The sequence below is a fragment of the Aptenodytes patagonicus genome, chromosome 16, assembly GCF_965638725.1.
Source record: "Aptenodytes patagonicus chromosome 16, bAptPat1.pri.cur, whole genome shotgun sequence".
Classification (NCBI taxonomy): domain Eukaryota; kingdom Metazoa; phylum Chordata; class Aves; order Sphenisciformes; family Spheniscidae; genus Aptenodytes; species Aptenodytes patagonicus.
In genome coordinates, this window is record NC_134964.1 from 14,499,939 (window position 1) to 14,517,413 (window position 17,475).

The window sequence follows — 17,475 nt, forward strand, 5'->3', positions numbered from 1 at the left end:
CTCAGCTCCTTCCCCCAGAGCACAGCCGTGGGATCCACCGCGTCGGCTGCCGTGGGGAGCTCTCTCAGCGCTGGCAGTGTGCCCATCGCTTCTGGGGGCTCCCTGGGGCTGGGGGGCTTTGGGTGGTCCGGTCTGGGCCGTGGGCTCTGGGGGCCTCTGGGGCGGGGCAATCTCTTATGCTGAAGCCCGTGGATTGCCTGCCCGTGGTTGAGCGCCAGGAGCCTCGAGGACAGACCTGGAGCCAAGCCCTGAGAGCGCGGCCACGGTCTGCAGAGGAGCCGGGCTCCCAGCGCTCCGCCTGGAGGAAGGGGCCTGCGCTGGCCTTCCCTCTCTTCCCAGGAAGCCTCTCTCTTTCCCCGTCTTGCTCTGCTTTACCTTATGCTCCCCATGAACTACCTCCTGCTTCCTTCCGTAGCAATGGGTCTAGGTGACTGACACAGGAGTGCCAGAGCCTTGAAGGGGAATTGGAAAAGAAGCATCCCTGGCGTGGAGGTTTTCCTTCAGATGGCAGCACTTCTCTGAGCTTTACTCAGCCTCCAAAATGCATCGCTTAAGCTCTCGTCTTTTCCATTTTCCTTTGATTTTCTCATTAAAGACATTGGGCATCAGCTTTGCGGGCGAGTCATGTTTCATTCTCCCCTCTTCTCCAATCCCAACCGGCTGAGTCTCCAAAAGAGTTCCTCCCTTGGTAAAACTACGGGTTTCTGCGTAGTTCCTGGGTTTGAGGGCGCCTCGTCTTTCGCCCCTGACATCCCATAGCAATGGAGACGAGGCCACTTTGGGGTGAGAGCTCTTGTGGAAGGAGCCCCATTACTCATCGGCACACCTCGAAAGCCACAAAACAGAGTAATGAAGGAAGCCCAAATATTCATAGAATCATTGAATCTCCCCAACGGGAAGGGACCTCAGAAGATCATCTGGTCCAACCTTTTGCGGGAAAGGGAGCCTAGATGAGATTATGTAGCACCCTGTCCAATCGCACCTTGAAAACCTCCAGTCATGAGGCCCCTACCACGTCCCTGGGGAGGTTGTTGCAGTGAACGATTGTTCTCACTGTAAAAAATGTCTTTCTTATATCAAGGTGAAACCTCTCCCGGTTGCTCCCTGTCCTCTCCACGTGGCTCTTTGTTAAGAGAGAGTCTCCGTCCTCTTTGTAGTGGCCTTTAAGCACTGGAAAACTGTGATGAGTGCAGGGGAAAAGCATCACAGGACAGCACGAGGCTCAGTATGGGATGATTTGGGGGAGGAACCAGAGGTGGGGGAAGGGAGGGTTCAGGGTGGCACTGGGAGGAAGGAAGGTGAGAAAAGTAGAGGGAAGATGGGATAACACGGCTGTCACTCAAGAATTGGTTGCTGTTCAGGATGCTTGCCCGGCCATGCCCTGCTTCTGATCAGTGCAGCCTGTCCTGTCTTCTTCTTCTTCTTCTTCTTAAGTTCTATTCCTAACTATTTTCCCTGGCGAGCGAGGGGCTCTCTATTCTCTGTGTGTGTGTGTGTGTGTATGGAAGTCTAGGGGCCAGCAACTGGAGTCAAACCACACGTTGCCGTGGTTCCTGTCTTGGTGGTGCCCGTCACTGGAGTGGGACCAGAGGTCATTGGGACTGTTTGTCTGGGGTGCCGGCACCTGGACAGACCAGGGTGAGTGGAAATAACGTGCCAGCGAGTGGAGCGTGTGAGGGTATGCCAGTCAGTGTGTGATTGCTCTCGAGCGTCAAGCCAGATGATGGAGCGAGTGGGTAAAGCGGCTTGGGAGCCACGTAGGGGGGTGTGCCTCTGAGGGTGGGGTCACAGAAGGAGTTGGCTACAGGAGGCACCAGAGGGTCCTGGCCAACTGCCAGAGACACCGTGGGGCCTGTTTGTGTCTGTGTGCGAGTCTCTAGGGGCGAGAGAACTGGAGGAGCTGGCTACCAGAAGGACCAGGGTGTCCAGCCAGCTGGAGCCAGGCACCAGATACAGGGCAGCAGGGTGTCTCAGCCCGGCTGATGGAGGGATCCACATTGTACATGTGTGTAATGTTTTCCCACTCACAGACCTTCACTGTGATCAGCCAGAAAGGGGACCTGGACGAGGCCCTCGGTGCCCTTTGTTGAGTGCTGAGTGTTGCTGCCTGGGTTGATCGGTGTGGTCGGTCACGTGTGTATGGGTTGTAATGTGCAAACGTGTGTAAGAGAGGGGAGGTTGTGTGGGCAGGAAGAGGCTCCAGCCACCTCTGTGCCTTTCATAACCACGCTGGATCATCCCTGTCCCTCTGACCCCTGCCAAGGCGCTCCTGACCACCTGGGACAGCACATCCCTTGGTGGCATGGCTGCCTGCTGGCTACCCCTGCCTCCACACGGGTCTTCCCTGCAGATCCCTGCTTTGTCACAAAACTGGTTAAGGGCTTGGTGTGTCTGAAATATGAGGGGAGGCTGTGAGAGCTGGGATTCTTCCCATACCTGATGGAAGGGAATGAAGAGGGAGCCAGACTCTTCTCGGTAGTACCAACTGGCAGCACAAGAGGCAATGGGCACGAATTAAAACACACGAAATTCCATCTCAAGGCAAGAAACCACTTTCTTACCGTGAGGGGGGTCAAACAGTGAACCAGGTTGCCCAGAGAGGTTGTGGAGGTTGTTGGAGCTACTCAAAACCCAACTGGACTATGTCCTAGGCAACCAGCTCAGGTTGACCCTGCTGGAGCAGTTGGCTTGGACTGAAGGATCTCAGGAGGTCCCCTCCAACCCCAGCGATTCTGGGATTCTGTGAACAGATAAGAGCAATGTCTCCCATAAAAAAATATCTTGCTTGAAATGTTCTGTGACAGAAAGTGGTTTACGCGTCTTTTGGTTTTTGTTCCCGTGGCTGGTTGAGCCTTACTGAAGGCAAAGTAAACAACATCCACTGCTCTTCCCTTCTCCACCAAGCTAGTCACCTCACTGTAGAAGGCTACCAGCTTGGTTAAGCATGACTGCTCCTTCGTAAACCCATGCTTACTACTCCCAACCACATTCCTGAGCTACCGTTGTTTGGAAACGACTTCCAGGACGTTTTGCTCTATCGTCTTCCCAGGGACTGAGGAGAGGCTGACCGTCCTTGTGAGCTCCCTGGATCTTCCTTCTTTCCCTTCTTGTTCCTCTTGCCTATGTGGAGACAGAAGAGGTTGAGGTGTGTCCTGAGCCACTTCAAAACCTTGCAAGTTCTTTTCAGGCAACTCTCATCTCAAAACAAAGGCATACTTGGGGGCACGCATTGAGCTGCTCACACTCAGAAACTCCCATTTTTGGGACCATTGTTGGGCTGACCGACGAGGATGGGATTCGAACCCACGCGTGCAGAGCACAATGGATTAGCAGTCCATCGCCTTCACCACTCGGCCACCTCGTCAGCATGCTGCTGCTGCTCCTGCCACTGCTGTCACTGCCGCTGCCACTGCCACTGCTGCTGTTGCTCCTGCTCCTGCTCCTGCTCCTGCTCCTGCTCCTGCTCCTGCTCCTGCCACTGCTGCCACTGCCGCTGCCACTGCTCCTGATCTTGCTGCTCCTGCTCCAGCTCCAGCTCCAGCTCCTGCTCCCGACGCCTACAACTTTTTATACTCTTTGACATGGGAGAGAAGGAGCCAGCCTCCAGTTTTTCCCTTTTGGGACTGGTCCACTCTCCCGACAGCTGGGATGAGCTCCAGGGACCTTTGGGAAATAGGTCTCAGCGTTCACATCAGAAAATGACTGAACAGCAGAGACCCACGCTCTGTCCCAGGAAGGAACACAGGAGAGTGACCCCGGAGTGGCTCAGCACCTCCAAAGGACTTGAGCCTGCCTTTGAGATGAATTTGTCACCAGCCACGTTCCCCTCACATTCTGGAAGGATACCAGCAGCTCACATGGACAGGAGTCACTCACACCTGAGTGATGGACTTCTCACCAGGACAGAGCAGGTGCCTCAGGCTTGGCCGTGGCGTCTCTGTGCTGTTCCCCCTGGCACTCACCCAGGATCTCATCACAGGCTGCTTCCCTCCCAGCACAGCTAACAGTCAGGAATGAAGAGGGAGCTGAGGGGCACCAGCCCCGCTGCACACGACTCCTCTTTTTCCCTGCCAGAGCTCCAGCGCTGCAGAGAGTTGAAACCACTGCACTGGTCGCCTGAGCCCAGACCTCTCTGTGCCTTGAAGGTCAGACCTTGAGCTGGGGGAAATGGTGCAGAGGCCAGGCTTGCTGCCCCTGCTGGATAACAGAAAGGCAGCTAGGAGATTGCACGCTGTGGGATGGACACCGACGGCAGGGCCCCAGGAGCCTCTCTTTCTCCTCTGCCTGGTTAATTCCTGTCCTGGACAAAGGGGAGCAGTGCACAGCTTTGGGGGCTGGGACCAGAACCACTTGCACCCTGGTCACTCCGAGCAGTTTCTCCAGCCTCAGCCCACCCCACGGGCCTGTAATTGCCGAGGCATGTGAACAAGGAGGACTGGCAGAGTCAGGATTGCCTCCGGGGCAGGAGCCCACGGCAGGGGGGAGGCCTGGCCCGGGAAGCGCAATGCTCTGCCGAGCTCCTTCCCCAGAGTGCCGGCACTCCCCGTTGTGGATATGAAATATTCCTGGGATTCACTTCCTGGGTTCTTAACAAAGACATTCCTAACAAAATAGCCGGGGCCATCATTGGCTCTCATTAACCCAGCAGTCTGTTGAGTCCCTGCTGTAGTCAGTGCAGCACAGAGACATTCAACAGAAAATTCAGGCTTCCTTCACATTGTGTTTTGTGCCTTTGAGCTATGCCGATGAGTAATGGGGCTCCTTCCACAAGAGCTCTCACCCCAAAGTGGCCTCGTCTCCATTGCTATGGGATGTCAGGGGCGAAAGACGAGGCGCCCTCAAACCCAGGAACTACGCAGAAACCCATAGTTTTACCAAGGGAGGAACTCTTTTGGAGACTCAGCCGGTTGGGATTGGAGAAGAGGGGAGAATGAAACATGACTCGCCCGCAAAGCTGATGCCCAATGTCTTTAATGAGAAAATCAAAGGAAAATGGAAAAGACGAGAGCTTAAGCGATGCGTTTTGGAGGCTGAGTAAAGCTCAGAGAAGTGCTGCCATCTGAAGGAAAACCTCCACGCCAGGGATGCTTCTTTTCCAATTCCCCTTCAAGGCTCTGGCACTCCTGTGTCAGTCACCTAGACCCATTGCTACGGAAGGAAGCAGGAGGTAGTTCATGGGGAGCATAAGGTAAAGCAGAGCAAGACGGGGAAAGAGAGAGGCTTCCTGGGAAGAGAGGGAAGGCCAGCGCAGGCCCCTTCCTCCAGGCGGAGCGCTGGGAGCCCGGCTCCTCTGCAGACCGTGGCCGCGCTCTCAGGGCTTGGCTCCAGGTCTGTCCTCGAGGCTCCTGGCGCTCAACCACGGGCAGGCAATCCGCGGGCTTCAGCATAAGAGATTGCCCCGCCCCAGAGGCCCCCAGAGCCCACGGCCCAGACCGGACCACCCAAAGCCCCCCAGCCCCAGGGAGCCCCCAGAAGCGATGGGCACACTGCCAGCGCTGAGAGAGCTCCCCACGGCAGCCGACGCGGTGGATCCCACGGCTGTGCTCTGGGGGAAGGAGCTGAGGATTGGGCCCGGCAGCGTCACCAGGACTGGCGAGGGCTGGATCGCAACGCTGGAGTCGGCGCACCGGATGACGCACGGCTCGTTGCAGCTGTTGGCAAGCGGGGTTGGGCCGCAGGTGGCTGGCAGGCACGGGCTGTAGCACGACATGTCTCGCGGAGGGAGGCGACCCTGCAAGACCGGGAGGGAGCAGAGGGCATTAGCTGTCGGGCCCTTTCAGACCCCCAGCTTGGCTCCTCTGAGAACGGGCAGTGCCTGGGGGCTCAGCAGAGAGAGATTTGGGATGGGGCACAAGTCAAGAAAGCCGTGTCCAGCAGGAGGGCCCGCAACGGTGCCCTGCTGTGCTTTTGGCAGAACACCACAACGCACCCTCCTCTCCGCCGCCTTAACCTCCCCGCTGCCTGGTCACACCCTGCCGTATCTGAAGACCTCTTCTCTCACCCGCCTGGGATGTCTCACCCACAGGGACCTGGGCTAACCCGGCCAGAGTTACTTGCAACACCCCCATGAAATGCAGGGTCCCACTTGGTAAACATTCTCCAAGGCGGAAGCAGTGGCATGGCCCAAGAGTAGACGGACCTCCAGTGTCTGCAGAGAGGGGGTTTCTGGGCGTTTTGGTGGGCCTGCGGTGGGTATTTGTTTGTAATTGAAGGGTGATCTGAGAGGGTCCGCCCAAACGCAAGGAAGCTCCCCCTGCCCAAATCAAGCTCCTTCGCAGCCTATACCTCAGCCGGCCCTGCCACTCCCAGGCACGCCTGCCCCACGGAGGCACTCTGCTACCTCCAGTTGCTCCATTACCAAGGGTACGTCTGCAGGCTGTGAGGATATTTCACAACAATCCTTCTGCTCAGCCTTGAAGGCTGCCGTTGAAAATCTGGTAGCAAAGGCACCCCAGAGAGAGTCCTCAGTAAGCCCCCTCCCGGTATGAGGAAACGGATGCCAGGTTTTTCAGACGGGTTGAGCATAGCCTTGATGCTGTGGCCTTAGTCAGGGAAAGATCTTCTCCTGCAGACCAGGAGGCTCCCTCTTCTTGGCATCGGCCTGTGTACTTCCTGATCATCAGCCCTTGCACCAGCATCAAGTTGTTTGCTCAGCCAAACGGGTCTCCTTCTCCCCCCCCACCCCCCGCCCTCAAGAGCCCTCGTCTTGTCAGGTCAGGCTCCTCTCACCCACTTCTCTCACGAGGGGCCATGGCTGAGTAAAACGCAACAGGGCTTCTGAAGACAGCAGCCACTACAGAAGGCGGCGTCTATGGTGGGACTAGCTCTCCTGAGGCAAGCTCCTCGTCATGCCACTAATGCAAAAGGAGCATTGCTGAACTGCGGATGGTGGAGGAAGCGCCCGGTCGTTGGTTAGAGGGTGCTGGCCGTACGCCCCGAGCCTTGGAAAGAGCCACGGCTGGCAAAGAAACCAACCAATGCCCTGTTTCACATCCTAGACCATTCACCGAGGACAAGGGAGGCAAAATGCATGCAGCCCCCTCCACAAAAACTGTCCTGCCAACCGAGGAGACAAGAGGCAAAATGAACTGAGACTTACCAACTTCACAGAGCAGAGGAAGGCACAAGGAGAGGATAGAGGAGCTGGGAGTTGGGCACGCTTTTATACTGCGGCCCAGAGCCCCGGGGGAGCTGAAAAATGACACAAACATGAAGCATGTTGAGAAACAGCAATTTTGGCTTCTCAAAGCTCTGCCGGTAGATGAAAGACATGCCTCCTTTGCCTGAAATGCTTGGCTCCCTTTTCATCCTGGGTAGCACTGAAGTGATTTTGTTGATAGCAACTATGTTTCTTCCCCAGACCAATGCTCGTTTGAGGTCTCATTCCAGTTGCTGGTGAAGCCTTGCAGCAGATTCAGGCCATGAGCAGGCGGTGTGCGCGTCCTGCCCTTCCTGGGGAACATGGCCGCCGCTTACGTAGGACTTTGCCTGTGGAGCACGCCTGAAGGCCACTCAGAAGGGTCTCTCTTTGACGGGCTGAGGCCGACCCTGAGCAACACCAGTGCCTGCAGGCTATGGAGTTGCTCAGAGCCCAGCCAAGCCTCTGCAGGATGGCTGTTCCGCTGAGGGACAGAGAACGGAGGAGACGCAGATCCCCGGGGTGATTGGAAGGGGATGGTCGAACAAGGCCCTCCTGCGGTCTGGAGAGAAACCCCGTTGTGAGCAGGGATGGGGACACTGAGGCCATTGCTGGAGTGGATCAGGCTACTCGGTGGCAGATCTCTGCTCCCCTCGGGCCTCGGTGAGGCACATACTTTCCAGCCACGCAAAGGGAGCCCAGCAGTTCAGCTGTTGTCTTCGGTCCGGAAAGGCCAGCGTGTTTTCTTTGGGGACTGCACAGCCCTTGCCTTGCCTGCCAGGACTTTACTCATTACTCTCCTGAGGAGAAGCAACGGCTCAACGTGGCCCTGGAGAGCGGTGAAGGAGCCTGCTGACTCATGCCTGAAAGTGAGCCGTCACCAAGTGGACCTGTTTGCTTCGGCGCAGTCTTCCCAAACAACACTCGCCTTTGCATCATTGCTGGGTGGCTTGTTCAGGTCACTGACCCAGAGGGTCTGGCTTGTTTTCCCTGGCTCAGGGACGAGTTGGCACATTCAGAGCCCTTTAATTGCAAGGTAGCACCAGCAGACCACCTCGGAGTCACCCGTGAGTCACCAGAAAGTGCTGAGGCACTATGAGAGACCGCAGCTCCACCTCGGTGCGAATCATCCATGCACTGGCATCAGGGGCTCTGGGGGAAATGGATTCCAACATGCAGGGGACCCTAGGCGCAACCTCATGTCCGCATTCCTGCAGCAGTGCAGCTTTTTGTACAGTGTTGTCATGGCTGTTAGTGTCTTGCCCAACCACTTGGTGACTCCTTGAAATCCAGGTCATGCTCCTTGGTGAAAGAGCAGCCAAAGGAGGACAGCACGGATGTGCCCTGACATTCCCACTCCCGGACGTTTCTGGAGCACAGACCAAATCGAGGAAAGTCGCTGCCCCTATGCGTCCAGGGCCTGGGGAGCCTGCTTTTTTGACGGACCGGTGTGACAGACCACTGGGCTGAGGCTGCAGCCACTGAGTGGCACCAGAAGGTGCTCCCTGCTACCCTGCGAGACATAGAGGAGACTGTGCCGGTCTGGAAAGGTCTGGGGGGGAGCTCAAAGGCCAGGCGCGTGTCGCCAGCCCTGAGAGCTGCCTGGAAAAAGGCTCTGACTGCCCGTGCTGCTTGGGAAGATGGGCCACGCTCTCACCCGGGCGGCTGTGCCGTCTGGGGGAAGGGTCTTGGAAGGGGGAACGTTGTCTTCTCCTGCAAAGGATTGATGTCTCTGTCTCACTTCTGCCGTCGTTTCCAGCAGGGCCATGCTCCGGGGCTGTTGTGCCATCCTGCTGGGACGGTCGACCCCGTGCCACAGCTCACAGCAGAAACGTGCTCACTCCGTACAGGCAGAAACAGGTCCCAGGAGTCAGTATGGCGCCAGGGTGGGAGGCAGCCACCCGTGCCACTTTTCCAGGTGGAACTGGAAGTGCACTGTCAAAGCAGCCAGTGATGCTCCCTCCTGAAAGGCTCTGAGGCTCCGTGAGGAACTTGCGAGGCACTCGACCCCCAGCGTGTCCTCAACTGAAGGGCAGGGAAGTGCCTGCCTATCTCTTCCAGCCCCCAAAGCCCCGAGATGCGGCCCTTTGAGACGCGGCCTGGCCCCGCAGAAGGGGCACGGGTTGCCCTCAGCAGTCTCCACGGGGGAAGCTGCCAGCAGGAACCAGCCCCGAGGGAAACTCCCCGAATGGGACGACCTGCCCTATGGCTGCTCTGTTCCCGGCCGGTGCACTAATAGGTGAGCGTTCAAACTACTGCTGTGCACCAGCAAATGCCAAAGGCCGCGGTGGGTAAGGAGAGAAGTTGAGTGCAGCCTTGCTGCTCCTCCCTCTCTGCTCTCCCTTCTGGCAATTGAGAGGTTGTGCAAAGAGGAGCAGACGCCAGGACAGACTGCTCCTCACGTAGCCTCCTTTGCCACCAGACAGGAGCATGGCACAGCCCGCCACAGCTCCGCTACAGCAGGCAGTGAGTACCATCGCTGGGCTGCTCTCCTCCTTGGCCTGCCATCCTGCCCTGCTGCCGGATGTGGGAAAGGTGGGGAGGCATTCCTCTGCCGCATGGGGAGCCTGGCATTTGCTGTGCCTGAGCAAAGCTGAGGCAGCGGGAGAGGGCACATGCATCCACCTGCCTCAGCAGGCGTGTGGTAACACCTGAGGGCAGGAAGCGGACAGCACAGGCCCATCCTTGCTCCGCAAGATGCCTTCTGCTTTGAACTGCAGCCACAAGAGGACATGTCCTTCCCAGGGCTGGCAAGGCAACCGAAAGTGAAAAGCACCCTCAGTCAAATGCCTGTGAGTTTACTCCTCAGCCACTTGGGCCTCCTTGCACCCTTGGGGCTGGCTACCCACTTTGAGAATGAGAATTCTGAGAATGAGAACGGACAGATTTCCATAGAACGAGGCCTTTTTCTTTTTTTCCCTTTCCCCTTTTTTCCTTTGTTTTGAGGGCGCCACAGAGCTACCTGGCCACCTCTAGGAATGGTCCCAGTGCCCCCATCCCTTCACACAGTGGCACTTCCCTCCATCTCACAGAGGGCCCGTCTTTGGCCTTCACCTTCCAACCACCTCTGGGGATCCAGGTCCCCTCCTTTCCACGTCCCTCGGACGGACGGGCATCCAGACGGGGCTTGGCTCATTGCTGAAGCCTTCCGTGGCCCTGCGGGACCTTGCGTTTCTCAGGGTCAGCCTCAGCCCTTCAACAGGAGACCCACGTGAGTGGCCTTAACCACGAGTGCTCCACAGCCGAAGGCCTGACTAAGAGTGGTAGTCACGTTCCCCAGCAAGGATGTGCACAACCCGCACACAGGGCCTGGAGCTACTGAAACCCTTTCCTGGGAACTGGCGTGGGACCTCAAATGACCGTTGCTTTGAGGAGCCAGCATCTAATGCATCGCTGTGCTCTCACCCAATAGGGAAATGCAAGCCAGACCTTTCAGATGAAAGAGACAAGTTCGTCATCTCTTGGCTGTGCTTTGCAAGCCTCAAATTGCTGTTTGTTAACGTGCTTCACAAAGAAGGTGTGTTCCAGGTCTCCTGAGGCGCTGCCTCACCATATAAAAAGCCTGTGCCACTCCAGACCCTTCCATCCACATCTCTTGCCTTGCTCTCCACGGTGAACTTGGTAAGTCTGAACTCACTCCTTCTCTTCCTGCTGGTAGGATTTCTGTCAGGGGGACTGCTTCCTTTCTGTGCGTGGTCCTTCTGAGACGTGGTCCAGGCTTGAAAACACACTGCGCTTCCCTCTTCTGGGAGGTGAGTTGGTGAGGGAAGAGGGAAGGCTTTGTTCCCTTCCGAGAGGGAGTCAGTTGGGCTCTTTTGTAGCAGTGGCTCCGCTGAAGTCTGAGGCTGGATGACCAGTGCTGTCTAACCGGTCGCCTGGTGCTTCGTCCCCCATCCATAGTGCAGCGACCTGCCTTGGTCACCCTTGGCACGGAAAGGAACTTTCCAGGGAGATCTGGCCTTACCCAGGCACTGCCCGTTCTCAGAGGAGCCAAGCTGGGGGTCTGAAAGGGCCCGACAGCTAATGCCCTCTGCTCCCTCCCGGTCTTGCAGGGTTGCCTCCCTCCGCGAGACATGTCGTGCTACAGCCCGTGCCTGCCAGCCACCTGCGGCCCAACCCCGCTTGCCAACAGCTGCAACGAGCCGTGCGTCATCCGGTGCGCCGACTCCAGCGTTGCGATCCAGCCCTCGCCAGTCCTGGTGACGCTGCCGGGCCCAATCCTCAGCTCCTTCCCCCAGAGCACAGCCGTGGGATCCACCGCGTCGGCTGCCGTGGGGAGCTCTCTCAGCGCTGGCAGTGTGCCCATCGCTTCTGGGGGCTCCCTGGGGCTGGGGGGCTTTGGGTGGTCCGGTCTGGGCCGTGGGCTCTGGGGGCCTCTGGGGCGGGGCAATCTCTTATGCTGAAGCCCGCGGATTGCCTGCCCGTGGTTGAGCGCCAGGAGCCTTGAGGAAAGACCTGGAGCCAAGCCCTGAGAGCGCGGCCATGGTCTGCAGAGGAGCCGGGCTCCCAGCGCTCCGCCTGGAGGAAGGGGCCTGCGCTGGCCTTCCCTCTCTTCCCAGGAAGCCTCTCTCTTTCCCCGTCTTGCTCTGCTTTACCTTATGCTCCCCATGAACTACCTCCTGCTTCCTTCCGTAGCAATGGGTCTAGGTGACTGACACAGGAGTGCCAGAGCCTTGAAGGGGAATTGGAAAAGAAGCATCCCTGGCGTGGAGGTTTTCCTTCAGATGGCAGCACTTCTCTGAGCTTTACTCAGCCTCCAAAATGCATCGCTTAAGCTCTCGTCTTTTCCATTTTCCTTTGATTTTCTCATTAAAGACATTGGGCATCAGCTTTGCGGGCGAGTCATGTTTCATTCTCCCCTCTTCTCCAATCCCAACCGGCTGAGTCTCCAAAAGAGTTCCTCCCTTGGTAAAACTACGGGTTTCTGCGTAGTTCCTGGGTTTGAGGGCGCCTCATCTTTCGCCCCTGACATCCCATAGCAATGGAGACGAGGCCACTTTGGGGTGAGAGCTCTTGTGGAAGGAGCCCCATTACTCATCGGCACACCTCGAAAGCCACAAAACAGAGTAATGAAGGAAGCCCAAATATTCATAGAATCATTGAATCTCCCCGACGGGAAGGGACCTCAGAAGATCATCTGGTCCAACCTTTTGCGGGAAAGGGAGCCTAGATGAGATTATGTAGCACCCTGTCCAATCGCACCTTGAAAACCTCCAGTCATGAGGCCCCTACCACGTCCCTGGGGAGGTTGTTGCAGTGAACGATTGTTCTCACTGTAAAAAATGTCTTTCTTATATCAAGGTGAAACCTCTCCCGGTTGCTCCCTGTCCTCTCCACGTGGCTCTTTGTTAAGAGAGAGTCTCCGTCCTCTTTGTAGCGGCCTTTAAGCACTGGAAAACTGTGATGAGTGCAGGGGAAAAGCATCACAGGACAGCACGAGGCTCAGTATGGGATGATTTGGGGGAGGAACCAGAGGTGGGGGAAGGGAGGGTTCAGGGTGGCACTGGGAGGAAGGAAGGTGAGAAAAGTAGAGGGAAGATGGGATAACACGGCTGTCACTCAAGAATTGGTTGCTGTTCAGGATGCTTGCCCGGCCATGCCCTGCTTCTGATCAGTGCAGCCTGTCCTGTCTTCTTCTTCTTCTTCTTCTTAAGTTCTATTCCTAACTATTTTCCCTGGCGAGCGAGGGGCTCTCTATTCTCTGTGTGTGTGTGTGTGTGTGTGTGTGTATGGAAGTCTAGGGGCCAGCAACTGGAGTCAAACCACACGTTGCCGTGGTTCCTGTCTCGGTGGTGCCCGTCACTGGAGTGGGACCAGAGGTCATTGGGACTGTTTGTCTGGGGTGCCGGCACCTGGACAGACCAGGGTGAGTGGAAATAACGTGCCAGCGAGTGGAGCGTGTGAGGGTATGCCAGTCAGTGTGTGATTGCTCTCGAGCGTCAAGCCAGATGATGGAGCGAGTGGGTAAAGCGGCTTGGGAGCCACGTAGGGGGGTGTGCCTCTGAGGGTGGGGTCACAGAAGGAGTTGGCTACAGGAGGCACCAGAGGGTCCTGGCCAACTGCCAGAGACACCGTGGGGCCTGTTTGTGTCTGTGTGCGAGTCTCTAGGGGCGAGAGAACTGGAGGAGCTGGCTACCAGAAGGACCAGGGTGTCCAGCCAACTGGAGCCAGGCACCAGATACAGGGCAGCAGGGTGTCTCAGCCCGGCTGATGGAGGGATCCACATTGTACATGTGTGTAATGTTTTCCCACTCACAGACCTTCACTGTGATCAGCCAGAAAGGGGACCTGGACGAGGCCCTCGGTGCCCTTTGTTGAGTGCTGAGTGTTGCTGCCTGGGTTGATCGGTGTGGTCGGTCACGTGTGTATGGGTTGTAATGTGCAAACGTGTGTAAGAGAGGGGAGGTTGTGTGGGCAGGAAGAGGCTCCAGCCACCTCTGTGCCTTTCATAACCACGCTGGATCATCCCTGTCCCTCTGACCCCTGCCAAGGCGCTCCTGACCACCTGGGACAGCACATCCCTTGGTGGCATGGCTGCCTGCTGGCTACCCCTGCCTCCACACGGGTCTTCCCTGCAGATCCCTGCTTTGTCACAAAACTGGTTAAGGGCTTGGTGTGTCTGAAATATGAGGGGAGGCTGTGAGAGCTGGGATTCTTCCCATACCTGATGGAAGGGAATGAAGAGGGAGCCAGACTCTTCTCGGTAGTACCAACTGGCAGCACAAGAGGCAATGGGCACGAATTAAAACACACGAAATTCCATCTCAAGGCAAGAAACCACTTTCTTACCGTGAGGGGGGTCAAACAGTGAACCAGGTTGCCCAGAGAGGTTGTGGAGGTTGTTGGAGCTACTCAAAACCCAACTGGACTATGTCCTAGGCAACCAGCTCAGGTTGACCCTGCTGGAGCAGTTGGCTTGGACTGAAGGATCTCAGGAGGTCCCCTCCAACCCCAGCGATTCTGGGATTCTGTGAACAGATAAGAGCAATGTCTCCCATAAAAAAATATCTTGCTTGAAATGTTCTGTGACAGAAAGTGGTTTACGCGTCTTTTGGTTTTTGTTCCCGTGGCTGGTTGAGCCTTACTGAAGGCAAAGTAAACAACATCCACTGCTCTTCCCTTCTCCACCAAGCTAGTCACCTCACTGTAGAAGGCTACCAGCTTGGTTAAGCATGACTGCTCCTTCGTAAACCCATGCTTACTACTCCCAACCACATTCCTGAGCTACCGTTGTTTGGAAACGACTTCCAGGACGTTTTGCTCTATCGTCTTCCCAGGGACTGAGGAGAGGCTGACCGTCCTTGTGAGCTCCCTGGATCTTCCTTCTTTCCCTTCTTGTTCCTCTTGCCTATGTGGAGACAGAAGAGGTTGAGGTGTGTCCTGAGCCACTTCAAAACCTTGCAAGTTCTTTTCAGGCAACTCTCATCTCAAAACAAAGGCATACTTGGGGGCACGCATTGAGCTGCTCACACTCAGAAACTCCCATTTTTGGGACCATTGTTGGGCTGACCGACGAGGATGGGATTCGAACCCACGCGTGCAGAGCACAATGGATTAGCAGTCCATCGCCTTCACCACTCGGCCACCTCGTCAGCATGCTGCTGCTGCTCCTGACACTGCTGTCACTGCCGCTGCCACTGCCACTGCTGCTGTTGCTCCTGCTCCTGCTCCTGCTCCTGCTCCTGCTCCTGCTCCTGCTCCTGCTCCTGCCACTGCTGCCACTGCCGCTGCCACTGCTCCTGATCTTGCTGCTCCTGCTCCAGCTCCAGCTCCAGCTCCTGCTCCCGACGCCTACAACTTTTTATACTCTTTGACATGGGAGAGAAGGAGCCAGCCTCCAGTTTTTCCCTTTTGGGACTGGTCCACTCTCCCGACAGCTGGGATGAGCTCCGGGGACCTTTGGGAAATAGGTCTCAGCGTTCACATCAGAAAATGACTGAACAGCAGAGACCCACGCTCTGTCCCAGGAAGGAACACAGGAGAGTGACCCCGGAGTGGCTCAGCACCTCCAAAGGACTTGAGCCTGCCTTTGAGATGAATTTGTCACCAGCCACGTTCCCCTCACATTCTGGAAGGATACCAGCAGCTCACATGGACAGGAGTCACTCACACCTGAGTGATGGACTTCTCACCAGGACAGAGCAGGTGCCTCAGGCTTGGCCGTGGCGTCTCTGTGCTGTTCCCCCTGGCACTCACCCAGGATCTCATCACAGGCTGCTTCCCTCCCAGCACAGCTAACAGTCAGGAATGAAGAGGGAGCTGAGGGGCACCAGCCCCGCTGCACACGACTCCTCTTTTTCCCTGCCAGAGCTCCAGCGCTGCAGAGAGTTGAAACCACTGCACTGGTCGCCTGAGCCCAGACCTCTCTGTGCCTTGAAGGTCAGACCTTGAGCTGGGGGAAATGGTGCAGAGGCCAGGCTTGCTGCCCCTGCTGGATAACAGAAAGGCAGCTAGGAGATTGCACGCTGTGGGATGGACACCGACGGCAGGGCCCCGGGAGCCTCTCTTTCTCCTCCGCCTGGTTAATTCCTGTCCTGGACAAAGGGGAGCAGTGCACAGCTTTGGGGGCTGGGACCAGAACCACCTGCACCCTGGTCACTCCGAGCAGTTTCTCCAGCCTCAGCCCACCCCACGGGCCTGTAATTGCCAAGGCATGTGAACAAGGAGGACTGGCAGAGTCAGGATTGCCTCCGGGGCAGGAGCCCACGGCAGGGGGGAGGCCTGGCCCGGGAAGCGCAATGCTCTGCCGAGCTCCTTCCCCAGAGTGCCGGCACTCCCCGTTGTGGATATGAAATATTCCTGGGATTCACTTCCTGGGTTCTTAACAAAGACATTCCTAACAAAATAGCCGGGGCCATCATTGGCTCTCATTAACCCAGCAGTCTGTTGAGTCCCTGCTGTAGTCAGTGCAGCACAGAGACATTCAACAGAAAATTCAGGCTTCCTTCACATTGTGTTTTGTGCCTTTGAGCTATGCCGATGAGTAATGGGGCTCCTTCCACAAGAGCTCTCACCCCAAAGTGGCCTCGTCTCCATTGCTATGGGATGTCAGGGGCGAAAGACGAGGCGCCCTCAAACCCAGGAACTACGCAGAAACCCGTAGTTTTACCAAGGGAGGAACTCTTTTGGAGACTCAGCCGGTTGGGATTGGAGAAGAGGGGAGAATGAAACATGACTCGCCCGCAAAGCTGATGCCCAATGTCTTTAATGAGAAAATCAAAGGAAAATGGAAAAGACGAGAGCTTAAGCGATGCATTTTGGAGGCTGAGTAAAGCTCAGAGAAGTGCTGCCATCTGAAGGAAAACCTCCACGCCAGGGATGCTTCTTTTCCAATTCCCCTTCAAGGCTCTGGCACTCCTGTGTCAGTCACCTAGACCCATTGCTACGGAAGGAAGCAGGAGGTAGTTCATGGGGAGCATAAGGTAAAGCAGAGCAAGACGGGGAAAGAGAGAGGCTTCCTGGGAAGAGAGGGAAGGCCAGCGCAGGCCCCTTCCTCCAGGCGGAGCGCTGGGAGCCCGGCTCCTCTGCAGACCGTGGCCGCGCTCTCAGGGCTTGGCTCCAGGTCTGTCCTCGAGGCTCCTGGCGCTCAACCACGGGCAGGCAATCCGCGGGCTTCAGCATAAGAGATTGCCCCGCCCCAGAGGCCCCCAGAGCCCACGGCCCAGACCGGACCACCCAAAGCCCCCCAGCCCCAGGGAGCCCCCAGAAGCGATGGGCACACTGCCAGCGCTGAGAGAGCTCCCCACGGCAGCCGACGCGGTGGATCCCACGGCTGTGCTCTGGGGGAAGGAGCTGAGGATTGGGCCCGGCAGCGTCACCAGGACTGGCGAGGGCTGGATCGCAACGCTGGAGTCGGCGCACCGGATGACGCACGGCTCGTTGCAGCTGTTGGCAAGCGGGGTTGGGCCGCAGGTGGCTGGCAGGCACGGGCTGTAGCACGACATGTCTCGCGGAGGGAGGCGACCCTGCAAGACCGGGAGGGAGCAGAGGGCATTAGCTGTCGGGCCCTTTCAGACCCCCAGCTTGGCTCCTCTGAGAACGGGCAGTGCCTGGGGGCTCAGCAGAGAGAGATTTGGGATGGGGCACAAGTCAAGAAAGCCGTGTCCAGCAGGAGGGCCCGCAACGGTGCCCTGCTGTGCTTTTGGCAGAACACCACAACGCACCCTCCTCTCCGCCGCCTTAACCTCCCCGCTGCCTGGTCACACCCTGCCGTATCTGAAGACCTCTTCTCTCACCCGCCTGGGATGTCTCACCCACAGGGACCTGGGCTAACCCGGCCAGAGTTACTTGCAACACCCCCATGAAATGCAGGGTCCCACTTGGTAAACATTCTCCAA

General features: G+C 57.2%; 2 non-coding genes across 2 annotated transcripts; both read right to left on the minus strand.

Annotated features, from left to right (window-relative positions):
* Window positions 1-3,282: 3,282 nt before the first annotated feature.
* TRNAS-GCU (transfer RNA serine (anticodon GCU)) lies at window positions 3,283-3,364 on the minus strand. Its single transcript has one exon. It is a non-coding gene; the product is annotated as a tRNA-Ser (tRNA).
* An 11,284-nt stretch (window positions 3,365-14,648) lies between these two features.
* Window positions 14,649-14,730, minus strand: TRNAS-GCU (transfer RNA serine (anticodon GCU)). The gene has a single exon. It is a non-coding gene; the product is annotated as a tRNA-Ser (tRNA).
* Between the last annotated feature and the right edge of the window lie 2,745 nt (window positions 14,731-17,475).